The sequence below is a fragment of the Parus major genome, chromosome 1A, assembly GCF_001522545.3.
Source record: "Parus major isolate Abel chromosome 1A, Parus_major1.1, whole genome shotgun sequence".
In the NCBI taxonomy this organism is placed as follows: Eukaryota; Metazoa; Chordata; class Aves; order Passeriformes; family Paridae; genus Parus; species Parus major.
Genome location: NC_031773.1, coordinates 21,081,041 through 21,094,754, shown reverse-complemented (window position 1 = coordinate 21,094,754; position 13,714 = coordinate 21,081,041).

Below are 13,714 nucleotides of genomic sequence, written 5' to 3'. Positions count from 1 at the left end.
TGGCTTTACCTCTTCTATTTGATGATGACAGTAATTCAAACTACCTGGTTTTTTTGCCAATGCTTAGAGAGTATATATTTTTTTTTTTAATGAAGAGCCAGCTCCTGAATATGGATGAATAATGCATTTTAAGATAAATTTTGTTTCTGGCTCAATCCTGGAAGCTTCATATGCATTTGCTTGTTTTAAAAAAGAAAGTCACCCATCCAGATCACAGAAAAATAAAAGGCAATTTTTTAAGGGCTAAGTAACAACTTCAATTCTTACCCAAAATTACCTGTTGCTTATTATTAGTAATTACTTACTAGTGATTCTCCAGTAGCCTTCAATGCTTTAAAAATTACTTTCAAACTCTGCTTTGTTGTTCTATTTAGGCACAAGGAATGTAAGCAAACAAAACTTAGTTTCAGTAGTTGTTGAGTTCTTGGGGATTTCACAAGCTTCAGACAATGGTCGCAATCATGTGCAATGTACCAGATAATAATAGACAGTATACTGGATAACATCAGATTACAGTAAACATCCATTTCTTGTTTCTCATGTCCTCTTGCAACAGTAAGGTGGGTAAGGCAGGGCTGAGTCCTGTGTCTGTGCAACACTTGCAAGGGGAAAGGAGGATGATATGGTTCATGACTAAACCTCCCAGGTGCTACAATGGCATGAATGATGCACAGAACCATCCATTCAGGTTCTACAACTGCAAACCTGCATTTTAGCCACAGATAATGATATCTGTCACATTTCTGTCTATAAAGCAGAGAATGTGGTACAGCATTGGGGTTTGGAAGGATGAGTGGTACGGTTCTCTCTAGGGAGAGAACTGAGAAGCAGGGACAGAACGACTTTGTGCATGTCCTCAATGAAAATTAGGGCACTAGGTAAAGGTAATTCCAGAGGCTGCATTTTTAAGTCTAGTAGGAATAGACTTTGCAGTGTGTGCTCTGCACAGATGTTGTGTATGCATGCAGTAGAAGAGCCTTTCGGATGTGCTGTGTTTATTGTGCCGGTGCAAATCAACTGCTTAGTGTGTAAAGCAGGGCTGACACTTCCCAGACACATCCCATTTACCAAGTGCCTGTGACAGAGCTTCTCTGGGCATACACATGTGTGTGCTGCCACTTAGATGTTCAGATATGCAGCATGATTGAAGCTACTGTCAGTGCCACAAACAGGCTGCTAGATAGCCAAAGGTCTCACTTCATTTATAAGAGTACTTCTATGTAAAAGCCTAGGTAGAGTTTGCTTTCATCTACAAATCTCCCTTCCCTTCTGCCGCCTGCTCTCTTTTCCCGCTTTCAAGGTCCAAACTTTTCTGAGTCCTGAGTCAACATCTGAATTGTTTTTCTGATTGATAAGATTTAAAGGATTATCCAATACAACTTGATCATCTACTGCCAGTTCACAAATCTATAATAAGACTGATTTCCTATCATCTTCAGAAGTATCTTTCAACTGTAATTCCCACAATATTTCTTTCTCTACTGTGAGAAAGTAAGCCACTTGCCCAGTCCTGGATGTTCAGATTTCCACACAATCTTAGTTCCATTTGAGACCTGCTTTTGAGGTCAAACCTCCCTCTCTGAGGATATGAATTTTTCATGTAACTGGGGTTTTTGGACCAGGAACTGAACCCAGTCACTAAAACAAATACCTGTCATGGTCTGGTTTTCCTCCTTTCCATTCTAAAAGAACTGCATGGAAGAATGCTGAGTACTACAAACATGTAAGGACAGAAGTATTCATTAGCATGCAGTTATTATTTTAAACAAGTGATCTTTTATAATTTTTGTCTAATAACATCAGTTATTGCAACTAACTATAAAAAAATACTTTTTCCCAAGCCTTTCACATTTTCATTTTACTTTATGCTCTTCTGTCATTTCTCCCCTCAACATTTCTGTTATTCAATTACTACCTGATATTTCTGATATTTCATTTTCTGTTAGAACCTGAAAAAAATTGGTGAGGAAATCTAAGAGCCTGCAAAAAGAGCATGAGCCTCCTTTCTGACTCTGGTAAATACAAATAGCAATCATTACTAGCTAGAGCTTTATTAGAGATGAAAAATAGAAGCTGGGAAAAAATATTTCTCTTTTTCTCAAGGGAAGAAAACTCCTGGCACCATAGCATCTTTCCAAGCCACTTCAGCTATTCAGCCATCCAGCCCAAAGCAGCTTCTCTGGGAGCAGAGATCCTGGCAGAGCACATCAGACCCAGTGCACACTCCAGTGCTGCCATTCTGATGAGCTATGTGGGGTTTAATTAACAGATGTACTACCCCTAAGACAGAGTTCTGACAGCCAAACTCAATTTCCATGGGCTAATTAATCTCACTTAAGCCCTTAATTTTCCCTATTTATTAGGGACCAACCTTTGTTGGTCATGTTAGTCTTAACTCACAATTAAACCAGAAGTTATTAACATCACACAACAAGAAACCAAACTCAAAATTACTCTTTTGCCTCCCATATTCGAACAACTACTTTTGCCTGAGTAATATCCCATATCCATGATTTAGCTCTCTTGTCTTAGCAATCATTTACTTCTGTGCCACATAAATTCTGCATCATGTTGTTTTTATTACTAACAATTATTTTAAATTAGAAATGGAGTCATGGAGCAAAGAGAAAAGTTTCATGCCAATGCCAAATAATTCTGCAAGTATCCTATGCATGAATCTCCATAGCTTCTTTATTTTTGTCACATGTACTTTGTGTATAATTGTGGTTATGAAGTTACTGGGAAATTACTGTCTCTGCTTAGATTCTGTATTATTTTTTTTTAACCTTGGCTTAAAATAATTCTCTAATGAGATTTTGAATTCTGACAAGATACTCTTGAAAAAAAATATTTATTTTATGATTTGTTCTAAGCACACATCTTTTATTATTATTGTATTATTGTGGCTGTAATACACTGCTTTACTCACTTTTTATTAAAGGATATTTCTGATACTGTTCTAGTAACCACACTCAAATCTAGGTGCCAAATGCCAGTCTAAGTTTAGAGACATGCTCTGAGTCATTTTGTATCCATATTAACTATATGGATAGTTATATAAAATCTCAGTGATGATCAGAATACCCCCATATTTTACCTTTCTCAGATGGGAAGCTAGATGACCCTCTCCAAGGCAAGTGTAGAAGATGTCTGACATGTGGGAGGTAGGGAGAAGATGAAACTTTGGGCTCCAGTAGGAGTTTAAGCCCTGAAGTATGAACCAAGACATGAACCAAGGTCCAAGAAAACATATTTTTAACTGTTGGACTCAGTGACCTAACAGGTCTTTCCAACCTTAATGAATCTACAGTTCTGCAATATACAAATTGCTGATTATTTGCAGGCCTTTCAGAGTTCTGTCTACAACTCTCCATTTCTCTAAGTGATCACATCAGGATGTCATAATATCAGTAGAAAAAAAAATAAAAAATTAACTGACCATGGCTCTTGTGCATACTAGTGCCAGAAATGTGTTCTTCAAGGACTTAAGAAAACAGAAACTGAAGAGACATGAAGTGGAAAGAGTTAATGATGTTAATCTGTGCAGGATCTGAAACAACCAAGTGGTCTACAACCCAGGAAGCTGCTCATTTCTGAAGAGTGTTGGGCAAAAAGACAGAGATATTGGCAGAGCAAGGGGCTCAAGTGGCAAGCTCATTGAAGCAGAGAGGGGAAAAATCAGATAGGTTGTTTATGCCATTTGAGTCTTACTGTTTTGTCAAGAAAAGGGTCCTTCATACAAAGAAGTGTGTTCTGTGAGAGAAACAGGAACCCACAGAGGCAGCTAGTGAGTGGGTAACCCATTTATACCTACTAAAACAAGATAGCTCTTTCACTGATAAATGTGACATGGTGATGATAAAGATCACAGGAGGATGACAGTCAAAAGAAATAGAAAAGAAATTGCTATCATAGGACAACTTCATATTAGAAAAAATAATCATTGGAAAGCTAAAACAAGCTATTCAGAAGAGCAGAGAAAAATACTCACTAGCACCAGTTCAATGCATAGTAGAAACACAAATGTAGTACCTCCAAATATACACACACAAAGTGCAGCAGTATGGCACCAGTCATTTTAATGTAGAAACAGAACCAAATAGCAAAGATGTTTCATCAGATGTGGGTGGCATCATGCAGGAAAGAGACATTATTAGATATTAGGGAAGCTATGTACAAAGTGATACAAAGCAAAACATTTTACATTTGCACCCCACACAGACAAACAGAAAAACAAGTCAAAAGCACTTTGTGGTAAAGCATATGCAAATATCTAAACAGATATAGGGGGGGAAAAAAGATATTTAAAATAGATGTTGAAATGAAAATAAGATGCATTTGGTGAGAAATAAGGTAGATAAGGTTTAGCTCATGCCATGAGATTATTATATTTTGGAAATTTTGATGAAGAGGGTATACAGCACAGAAGGCACAGACAGAAAATTCTACCAAAGGAAATGTCTGGTTTTCCATACAGGAGGACATGCTTGCACACAGAGCACACAAAAGGCTGATGTGTTTGCTAAAACACCTACTGGTAAAGAACATCTCACAGCTGGAAGAAAAAAAATTTAAAACAGAGGGTATTGCTGTTATTAGCAAGAACAATTAGTCATAACATTCTGAGTGTTTTTTCTGAAGAATGTATAGTATGTGGGTGGAATTAGGTAACTGGTGCATATGACCATGTGCCTACCACCTAAAAAGCACAGGAAGGTTTGATTCAGCCCATTTAGCACTGGGTTCTTTCAACTATAAGTGATTATCACTACTCCTTCTATACACAATTTTAAAAATTAAAAAGAAAAAGCACATCTAAAGCGAAGTTTATGAAATCGATTTTAGAGGAGATGGATCATGCTCTGGAAATGTTTGTTTCTCTTCAGTGACTTTAAGAGGAGTCTGGACAATTAGACTTTAAACTGTGAAAAGTTTCTGTTAGGAAAGATTAATGTCAGACAAAGCACCAGAAGAAATGTTTTGAAGTTATTTTCTGTGTCTGTTAGACAAAATATCCCAATATATTAATGTATTTTGAAGTTTTCCTTTTAACACTTCTTTAGTTCGAATATTTCTAAATTGTTTTCCCTTGGTGCAAGCACTTTGACCCAGGACAGTATGTTAAGTCAGGCCCATTGCTTTTTATAGAATTAATGACACTAAATACTGAGAAGTGAAGGCGCCTAAAAATAAATATAACAATCTTCTAGAAGCTGCTTCAGGCCTGTGTTATCCCACCAGATAGCATCAAGAACATGGTCCTGTGTCTGAATGGACCATATTGTCGAAGATGTCCTAGAAACTTGCTACTTCTTTAAATTTCCACCCAGTCTTCCCTTCAGCACTCCTCAGAAAAATAGGGAGTGAACTGCAGCCTTGGGCATGCTCTATACACCCAGTACAGATTTTTTTCCTGTAGTTGTGCAATACATCCAACCCTTCCATACGAACACCACCTAAATTGCATAAGCACAAGCATGCATGCTAGCTGCCTCTATATTAGTGAATAAAACGTGCACTGGACTTCTTTGCAATCTTACTCTCAAAAAATAGAGTAGCATCCAACCTGCCCAGTGGGAATGGTCTCTGATAAATACTAATCCTTAACTGTGTGTGGGAATTGTTTGTCTGGCCCTCACTAAGCCATGCTAGTGAAGGTAACAACTGAGTTTCAGAGCCCAAGAGGGTTCCCCCAGATCTATTCAACTATTTTGGAGCTAGCCAGTATTCATGGTTCTGTACAGAACCTGTACAGTTTTCCTTTTGCTAGAGGAGGGTCTATGGCTCCATGACAGTGTTATTTATGAACTGTTTCCATTCTGATGCTGCACTGAGAAGAAGGAATTCATGCAAGCTCATGTGCAAGAGTACCTGACAGAACCAGGGACTTGGGCTGGGTAGTGAGTCAGACACAGGTCTCTACAGGAGTGCACAAAGCTCCAGACCAAGTATCCAGAAATGACTGTATGGCTACAGACTTGAAAGAGTATACACAAAGTACTTTTTTCCTCTACGTATGTGTGTGAGGGAGAAAGGAGGTGGGGAGTAAAAATTACCTACTTATGTAAAGGAAAATTATGAAAAAAACAAGTTTGTAATCTAGGGTTTTCCCAAAAACCTTCTGCTGAATTTCTACTGTTTTCTTTCAATTACCAGCCACAGAAAACAATTGCTTAAATCTCTGCCCTTCATATATAAATCATCAAGCAAAGGTTTAGTTCAATTGGATTTCACAGAGATGACAGGATCTGTCAGTAACTTTAACAATGAAGATTTTCTCCTGTGTCTAGTTTTACATGCCAAGTTTCTTTCTGCTTAGCTACAGTCTTAGACATGGTCCATGTAATTCCAGTGCAAAAGCCTAACACAAACTGTTCCTTCAAAGCAGGGAGGGGTCTGTTTTTTATTACAGTTTTATAGCTAGAACAGGTGTTCTTGTCCCCCAGCTCATCATCATGAGGAGCATGCTCCTCTTAATTAAGAGAGTCTATCATTCAAGGATATCTTGTTATGACCCACTTTTGTCTTTAATATGGACAAATAGAAAATGATAGCATTAGGGGTCAGATTGGGATTTAAAAATCAACCCACAGTTTTGGATTCCATCTGTCTTCCTTGACAACAGGTTCCTTCACTGGTGTGACAAAGGTTCAGGTCAGAAGGAACCAATAACAAAATAGCTTCTCAACTCATAGATACTGAATTCTCGCATATTTCTGGATGTCAAAGACCAGGAAAGTCTCCTGGCTTGGGAAAGCAAAGAAACAAAACAAAAGGAAATTATACTCACTCCCAAGTATCACATAGGGGCTGAATCTTGACAGTGCACACCAAAAAACCTTGAATACTGAGGAATCCTTTAGCAGAAAGCTCAATGATGACCTCAGTTAGATTCCTAAGGATCAACTCATGTTTCACACACCCCATTTTACTGGGTAATAGTGTGTACAATATGTCCCAAGAAAATTAGCAATTATTTTATGGTGTTATTAGTGTTAATAGCTAATGAACTATAAAAGCAACAGACAGTTGTGGAATCGGGATATTTTTTACAATTGATTCATTTAATCTTAATTTGTTTCTGTTTCACTAAGAAAGTGCTACCTTATTCTGAGCTACAACTGTGGCAATTAGCAGCAGTATCCCACTGTGAGTATGAGGCTGATTGCTTGGTACATCTGCAGTGGAATGACACTGCCCAGATATCTATTGAAGAGATCAGACTACTAACCCCAAAAATGGAGGACTAGCCATAAATATTTGTTCAGCAGCACATTCTGAAATAGACTATATCATGGTAACATTTTATGGGTGCGAAATACTATGTCCCTTACTTATTGTACCCAAAACTGTTGATGCCCATTTTAGCTCAGCTGGTCACAGCACAGTGCTAATAATGCCAAGGTTGTGGGTTCAGCCACAGTATGGGCCATTCATTTAAGAGCTGAACTTGATGATCCTTGTCCAACTCACATTATTCTGTGATTTTTACCAATATAAATGGAATATTTAGATTTTTGAGACACACTTTCATCTTTCTCTTTTTCTATCTTCAGAATGCTTATATTTGGATTTTAACATAACATCTTCCCAAAACAATTGCACACCAAAGTGGATAATATTTCAGCATATCCATATTATCATCTTTCAGATACCGTCCAAATCACACTGATTCAGCTGAAGTTGGTGGAAAAATGTAAGTTACATGAAGCTTCTGTCTAAAATAATGTTTTAATAAAGTTATTTTATTAAAAATTGCATGGCCGTTTTATGTATTATATACAATTTGAGAAGTGGATTAAAAAATATGTGTCTAAATTGTGAAGATTTTCTGCTGCTCATTCTGAATAATTAATTTTGCAATAACACAGAATACTACAGTGTGTCACGAGATTTTTAGAAAAAGTAACAGAGTAATACTATGAGATACTTGAGAACATCCATATCAATTTGGATATGGTGTTTCTGACAACTTGAAAAACCCTTTGGAAATGGAAAATTATTAATTACAAACAAAGGTACCCATAAACCATTTTTTACTTTTTTTAGATTTCTGATAACACAGGATAATTGTCTTCCAAATTTTTTTTTATCCAGCTAGTTGAGCTCAAAGGAGAGAATAGTTGGGTGGTTTTTTTCATTCCACTTAATAAGATTTAAATTCCAATCTCAGGGAAAAAACAAACAAACAAACGGTCTTCAACACAAAAAAAACCCTCTCCCAAGCCCCAGAAACCCTCAGTGGGATCAGTGTATAATTTTACATTGCCTTTTCAGTACCACAGCCTGGCAGAAGCCTCAGTGCTTGAGATCAAGGGTCTCCAAATACAGTTCTTCATTGTGAGGGCAGCACACAGCCCAGAAGTGCAGCTGGCACATTGAGGAGGTGTCAGATGACTTACAGTGAGTTTACCCTGACACATGGACTGCCAGTTAATTCAGGTTCCTCAGTGCAGGGAAGAGACAAGAAAGCAGAAGTGTGTCTGCAGTCATCACCAGCAGCTCATCTCACTCTCAGCTTCACATCTGACCCAGCCCCAGCAGTCCTGAGATCACCATGAGGCTCCTCTTGGTTTCCCAGGGGTGGATATAAGGGTATGGTGGCTCTCAAATATTGAAGAAATTTATAGGTATCCAAGTGTGAAGAAGGTTATCTCCACTTGTTGCAAATATTTCACGTATAAAGCAAGAAGCATTCTCTTTTATGGAAATTAATAAAATCCAAGGTATCATACATTGAGTGGGAAATATATAATTTAACTTTTATAAGTTATAATTCCTTATGCTAGCCTTCTCTGGGTAAATACACTTATACTCCAGTACTGTTATTTTCAAATAGTAATTTTTGATGGAAAGATACAGGTATCCAAAAGAAATTCCTCTCCATGGAAGATATGCTTTTTGAAAGCAAACCGAAAACAGGTTTCCTGATTATCCCAAACAGTTGTAAAGTTTCAACAATTCAATAAAATCAAATTAATTTAGGGGTATTTCTTAAAGAGATGGGAGAGGTCTTCTATGCACTTAACTTTTCTGCACTGAGGAATCCAGAACTTTTCTGTTCCCTCAGCTGTGCTAGCTATTAGACATAACAACTGTTTTGACATTATCTGCAGCAGGTACAACCTATCTGCCTGGGCACTTTGGAAAGTCTTCACAGTAGAGTACAGACACAACTATGGGCTCCAGAAAAACTAATTCCAGCCTCCATTGATGGGAGCTCAAGGTTTCTTAAAATCTACCAGGTGCAAGGATAAATGAAATCAGCTCATCCAGCAGGAGGAAGTCCTTCATCTGCACAACACAAGATGGACTATACTCAGATTCAAGGGAAAAGCAGAAAACAAGAAAGCTACACAGTATTTTACAGGACAGTATTTTCCCTCTGTTTAAGAATGAGACACTGTGCAGCCAGGAGTGCAAGACACAGAGCTGTCAGTGATTACAGCACATACTCACTAGGCAGCAGGACTGGGATTTCATCCCTGCTTCCCAAGCTGCTTGAAGGCTGTATGTGTGCTCCACAGCACCCAGCTAGAACAACAGCTCTGCTCCCTCTGGTTGCCTGACCCAGGAGGGCAGGGGAAGGAGTCCTTTTCACTCACTCATCTGCCAGCCATGTCAGTGTTTTCATGGCAGCTGCAAAGCAAACTAGGAGGCTTGGAGAGTGCTTTCACTCAACATTCTCCCTGGCCAAAGGACTGGGACAGTCTCCTACGATGCAGGTGTTGGTGTTGTGAGTCAGCCACACAAAACAGGGTACAGCTTCTGGCTATGTGCATAAGCAACCTTACCACCAAATTACGGTGCAAAAAGTGGTCACTATCACCACATGCTGGGATTTCATCTCATTCACCAAGAAGACATCATAGAGAATGATGCTTCAGCAACTGGATTGTTTCAGGAGGCTGCTAGAACTGCAGACTGTCTGCACTGAGGCAGTATCTAACACAGTAGGGACTGAGTCTCTTTTTCAAGACTCTTTTTCACTCCTAGAGGCACCTATGTCTCTCCATTGATGGTGTAGAAAATAGAGATATTTATGTTGATTTACTTCCTATTAAGATGCTCAAAGTCATATAAGCATTGCCCAAGGTAGACAGGCTGGTTTGACTCATACCTTGGGCAAAATCTTTTTGAATTGAACTTTGCTAACAAGAAAAAAAAATTCTGGAAAATAAAATTACTCATAACATAATTACATCCTGTGGCATGAGACAACCACTTGATTATAAAAAGGGGTGAGGGGGTAACTATATCTTAAACCTTGGTTAAGACAGTGGGACACTTTACAAATTGGTGCTGCATGCTCCTTAGGAAATGAAAACAAAAAGCCAAAGAGATCTGTAAAAGAAATAGATGGCTTGTACAAAGAACACGACCAAAAAACTGGCTGGGAAAGCAGGAATACTGGTTAGAAAGCAATCTCATAATTCCAGAAATTATCTTCATTTGTGCACTAGGGTGAAACCAAGATTTTTCAAAAATATTGAAGCCCCGCTCTAAGTAACCAGCAGTCTTTTTCTGACACTTAAATCCCAGAATCAGGAATATCAAAAACCTAGGGACTGGGGAAGGCTCCTGAGATGTTTGACACCTACATTAAATTAAATTATTTATACCTGCCTATGAGTTACTTAAGCATAGTAAAATAATTTTTAATTAAGCCATTTCTAAAATGGCTTATAGGACCTTTTTAGGTTCCCCATCCAATGTCCAACTTCCTCCTTGATCTTATGACTTTTTGACATCCATGCAAAGAGAAGCAGTCCAAGGAAAGCAGGGATCCTTTGATTTAATAATATGGGACAGGTGCTCCTGACGTGCTTGAAAGTGTGTGAAACAGAAGGGACATTTGAGTGTGAGCACGAGCCCTGCAGGAAAAAGCCCAACCCAGCAGTCTCTTCCTTGCCCTTAAGCTGGTTATCTCTGGTTTGAACAAAATTCCTTCAAAGAGAACAACTTTTTATATTAATGTTTTGCCAACATCTACTTGTAAACTTCTACAGCAATAGAGAAATGCTGATTTGTCAAAGAAATTTCACAAAAAATGAGTCAGAAAAAGAATCTTATAAACACCCTCTGTAATTAGTATAGAGAGATATGCAAGTTAAATTTAATAAATGCAGCTCGGATGTGTTGTACTCTTTTGCTTGCACAAATTAAAGTAGCTCTGCACACCATAACTTTCACAAATCAGCCTGCAGTGCAATAACATCCAGCATCAGGCAGGATTTAGAACAATTGATGATTGCTTTTTTGAGAAACATGAGTTTTGCATTGATGAGGACTCAGCTGCCTGTCTTGTGGCAGTTTCATTTTGGGGTAACTCAGTCTCTGCTCTAGTAATAATCCTTATACATTTCACTATTTTCACAAAGAAAATGTAACTGTACACTGCATTTCTAAAGGTATGTGAGAAGCAGCACACTCCACAAGAACAGAAGAAACACTGTTTGTAGGGAAGGGTGTCTGCTTCTTAGAACCTGCAGATCAAAACAGTCCATGACTTAATTATATGAAATCATAATAATTACATGTTGTCCAAAAAAGTAATTATGAATTTGTTTTGGTCTTTACCTTAAAGTTCTACACAGTGTTATTGCATCTTTTCAAACTGGATAAATTTGAAATGTATGCCATGAATTTAAAAATGTCATCTAAATTAAATTTGCTGTCTCTCTTGCACTGCTTCATGCAATGCAATAGCATTACTGGACATAAGCAACCATTTCCCCTCAGCTTTTAGTATTCAGTTAAAGCAGCCAAAAGTGGTTTTAAATAACAAACATATTATTGTTTATGATATGCAGATCAATGTATTTTTTAGCAAAAAACAAAAAAACAAAAAAACAAATGGTTATGTGATTCCTGCATTCCTCATTTTAAGAGGAAATATATTGTTCCTTTTAAAATATACTAGGTTAAAAAATAAGATTTTCATTTCATTCTTATTTTCTGGTGAACACAGGAAAAAAGCACCATTTATTGAGATGTTTCTTATATAAAGCTAAATATTTTTCTAGATATATTGTGGTTCAGATTTTGTTTAACTCCTTCAGCAGACAATGCTTTAAAAATTATTGCTTGCTCAGAAAAAAAAATTCACCTGAACTTATTTACCGTCCAAGAGTTTTTCATTATTTTTGTTTAGAAAGTTCTTTTTCAAGGTGATTTTTATAAAATCTGAGATAGAAAAGGATTTTTAAGTGGAGGTACACACTCTTCAGATGTTTCATGGTAATATCAAGAGGTTAACAGGTGGTTTAGAAATATTTTGAAAAGGTTTCTTTTTGTGCCTTCTGTTGTATTTAATCCCTATAGACTAAAGTACTGTGAAAAAAAGTTTCTCTTTCATATTGTGTCAGTCTGCAACTAAATCTTTTAGTCCCATCCCTGAAAATAAAAACTTACCTGTACTGTTGCAGATAAGTTTCTCAGGCTTACATTTGCAAAGTCTCGCTCTTCCATTTTCCACACAAAATAAAACTTACTATATATGAATTTTTCTTATAATTACTTTTTAAAAAAATCAGAAAAGCAACTCCTCTATGTATTTTAATTCATTAGTAACTGAAGATGATTTTTTAGAATTCACATAATAATAGTGGTGAAATATTAGCCATCTCAAACACAAAAAGGGAGGAGTTTTTGTATTTCCATGGGCATGATTATTGGATTTAATACCGTACCTAATCAAATAGGCAAGAATTTGGCTACAACAGAGTGACTGAACAGTGGAGCCATTAAATAACTTCCATGGAAGCTTCAAAGGAAGACAAAATATAGACGCAGCTTGTACTTCATAATACAACAAGAAGTTTTAAAAAGAGAAATTTTGTATTGTTTCAAGAGTTTCAGGTTACTGAAGCAGAAGGATCTTCTGCAAACTCATAGGACTGAGTGCAGCCATCTGTTGCGGAGGGTCACAGTGTGCTGTGCAGCCCCTAAGTGGTCATCCAAAAGCCTGTAGCCTTGGGACAGGAAGAGAAGGGGGACCCAGCATGGAGTGGAGCTGGAGCTAACACTACTTTTGTGGAAGATGTGGTAGTTACTACTAAATAGTTACTACTACAGTTGCCAGCAGGGTACAACACAATTCTCCTTCTGTAAGAATGGTACCTGAGCAAACCAGTACAGAGCTAAACAGAGAGTGGGTGGGAAGATTTAAATAATTAAAGAGTTATAACTATTTGTTATTAGCGTGTCAAAACCCCAGGAGCAAACTAGGTCCCTTTTTCCTTTACCAAGCTGCAAAGAACAAAATGGTGACTGTACAATTCTAAGAATGGCAAAGAAGGTACAGAGTTAGGAGTATTTTCTAATTGTTAGTTGTCAAGCACTGTCCAAATAAACTGTTCTGGTGCTAAGTTGTGACCAACATGATAGCTCTGGATGAATTTGTTGAATTTCGTTCAATCTCTCCATTTTCACCACTGTATTTGTAAAGGCTGGAATAAAAAGTTATTAAAAATAATTAAAATTATTTTTAAAATACTTCCTTGACTAAATACTGTCCAGTACTCATTTTGGATGCTTTGAGATACACTGGATTTCTACATAACTTCCTACAAAACAGAGAATGATTTTGGAAGCTATTAAAAACCTGTGGATTTAGTTTACATTTTGGCATGCATTTTTTTAAAAAAATCAAAGACCCACGGTCACACCCCTTAACCCCTGCCTCCAACAACAAAAACCCACAAACACTAAT